Source organism: Eutrigla gurnardus, assembly GCF_963514095.1.
Source record: "Eutrigla gurnardus genome assembly, chromosome: 5".
NCBI classification, from domain to species: Eukaryota; Metazoa; Chordata; class Actinopteri; order Perciformes; family Triglidae; genus Eutrigla; species Eutrigla gurnardus.
Genome location: NC_139919.1, coordinates 3,828,908 through 3,831,878, shown reverse-complemented (window position 1 = coordinate 3,831,878; position 2,971 = coordinate 3,828,908). Strand labels below are relative to the sequence as shown.

General features: G+C 44.9%; 1 long non-coding RNA gene across 1 annotated transcript; it reads right to left on the bottom strand.

The window, feature by feature from the left end:
* Positions 1-671: 671 nt before the first annotated feature.
* Positions 672-1,856, bottom strand: LOC311013352. Its single transcript, XR_014597121.1, has 5 exons — positions 1,801-1,856; positions 1,313-1,370; positions 1,068-1,129; positions 874-972; positions 672-781 (listed from the first exon to the last, which is right to left on the bottom strand). It is a non-coding gene; the product is annotated as an uncharacterized lncRNA (long non-coding RNA).
* Between the last annotated feature and the right edge of the window lie 1,115 nt (positions 1,857-2,971).

Genomic DNA, 2,971 nt, shown 5'->3' with positions numbered 1-2,971 from the left:
GTGCATTGAATGTTCATTTCTCCACCATAAGCCGTCTCCAAAGGCGTTTCAGAGAATATGGCAGTACATCCAACCGGCCTCACAACCGCAGACCACGTGTAACCACACCAGCCCAGGACCTCCACATCCAGCAGGTTCACCTCCAAGATCGTCTGAGACCAGCCACTCAGACAGCTGCTGAAACAATTGGTTTGCATAACCAAACAATTTCTGCACAAACTGTCAGAAACCGTCTCAGGGAAGCTCAACTGCATGCTCGTCGTCCTCATCGGGGTCTTGACCTGACTCCAGCTCGTCGCCGTAACAGACTTGAGTGGGCAAATGCTCACATTCGATGGCGTCTGGCACGTTGCAGAGGTGTTCTCTTCACGGATGAATCTCGGTTGACATTGTTCAGGGCAGATGGCAGACAGCGTGCGTGGCGTCGTGTGGGTGAGCGCTTTGCTGATGTCAATGTTGTGGATCGAGTGGCCCATGGTGGTGGTGGGGTTATGGTATGGGCAGGCATCTGTTATGGACGAAGCATGCACAATCAATAAAGACAATCATTACTGCGCGATGCACTGCACATGGACACAACACAACACATCTATTAATGCACCTGAAAATAGGTTTAGGTAGGTTTGGTCACATTGACCAAAAACGGATCTAATAAGTCTTACCCTCTTTCTCCTGGAACGACTCCGAGCTGACCTCTTCACAGCTTCCGCCTGCGATGCGAGATCAGGCTGTGTGTGTCTGAAGCTCCTGCGTACCGTTTCATAGTATGTCTTACAGGCAGCTGGAAAACAATTAAATGAGTGGTATGAATAAGAAAACTTAAGTCACAGTAAAATTAAAACAAGGAAGAAGAAAACAGTAAAAGTTACTTACACACAATGGCGTCGTAATTCAGCGTCATAGAAATCCGGACTTGCGGACAAAGCTCCGAGCAAGTAAGAGGTCACAGCTTCGTTATGAGGCGAGGTTCGTCTGTGAAAACAAAATGAACAGTTAAGATCGGTATCTACTGTTAACGCATCTATTCCCTTATACAGCAGAATGAAAGCATATTCTTTAAATCGTACCCTTGCTCCGGTTCGTAGCGCCTACAATTCGTCTCCGAGTTGTGAAGACGGCGTACTGCTTCCTGTAAAAGACCAACAACGTACACTTAACAAAGCAACTTAACGTTACACTGGTTCCTCTCTCTTGTTCTTTTACAAGGCTACTATGCTACTTTTAGCTTGGACTATTAGCTTTTAAGCTACTTTTAGCTTGGGCTTACTTTGCTAATTTTAGCTTAGCTAGCAGTCACCGAACATATTCTTACCGCAATCATCCTGAGAGTCTCCAGCAGTCCTGGGACATCCTGAGAGTCTCCAGCAGTCCTGGATATAAGAATTATAACATTTAAACCACATTTTCTTAAGTGAAGCCTCTCAGAGCAGCATCCCTGCTGCCGGTGAACGTGAACGTCTCCGCCTCGTTCCCCCCACTGAATGAGGCGCCCGGTGTCTGCATCAGTCCCTTTAACGGACAACGGTGCACGGCGTTATTAATCACCGTTAGTAAATATATAACCACGGTTTAACATAAGCACTATATTATTAGTTAACGTCGGTAAAAACGGCACATTTTCCGCTTCGCTTGCGCTCGCTAACCCCTAAATGGTAAATTAGCGTCAGTAGGCTAGCCGGCTGGAAGGACCTTCGATTCGTAACGTTAACGTACAATGCCAACAACAATAAAGTAACGTTCATTATCAATACGATTTAAAAGTCAGCTGGAAACGTAAAAGTCATGTTACAGTATACTTACATGTGTACGCGGTTTGTGTCGGGCTCCTCGCCAGAATCACCGCAGTCGTCCGCCATTATCCAAAACTTGTGAAGTCAGACGAGCCGCAATGCATTTTGGGAAGTTGAGTAGATTTAGCAAGGTCCGCTGTATACTCTGAAATTCTTGCCAATGCAGTATACATCCGGGCATTTCTCGCGTGCACAAATTCACATACTATTGTATGTGAACGCACTACGTACTCAAATTTACGTCACAATTAAGTACGAGTAGGACGTTAGTATGGCATTTCTAACACAAGCCTATGATCTATGAACCCATCCTTGACCCTCTAGCAGAACTACGACCAGCCATTATAAAGCAGTTTATAGTTGTTAATGTTGTGTCAAAAGGTACTGCATTTAAACATGTTACTGCGCAAGTTTCCTGGCTTCATCCCCATCCGGACAGACATTTTTATGGAAAGCCAATAGAAGTTTGGAGCTTGCAGGGAACAGACACGTCATACCCAGCATCATTTCTGCCTGTTGAGCGCATTGCTGGGAGATGTGTGGTTAACACATCCACTGTGCATTTAAGCACAGAAAGGGTCACTGTAGTCATGCCACTATGCACAGTGGTTGAGCTCTAGGAGACTGTGATGTTGTTTGCATGAATGTACATTTTACCTTTGTGGCAAAGCCTGATTAAAAGTAATTGTTGAAGCAAATTGTTTTGTGTATCTTTGAATGAAGATGAAATTAAGTTATATCTTTGAATGAAGATGAAATGAAGTTAACACCTTTCAGAAAAATGTCACCTGGGGGAAAACTCCCCCTGCTACCCTGATTTGCATTTGTATAGCTCACAGCATTTTCATTTACATGTTAAAGCCTCCCCTAGGATTACGGGGAGGGGGGTCATGGGGGGACAACTGCCAAGCAAGGCCCACGTCAATTCCCGGCAATTTACGTCAGTTTTCGGTGTTTCCTGCAAATTGCCGTTTGCAGTCGTAAACCTGAACTTCCACGTCAATTTACAGGGCCGCTAACTGACGAAAATCCCACTTTTCATGCAGTGTTAGATGACTTAGCTACTTAGATTACTTCAACACTTACGCAACGCTGTAAAGTTGACCTTGAATTATGAAGCTAACTTTGTTATCAGCCTCACATCCAGATGGATCCAGATCCAGTTAGGTTGCTGCTTGATC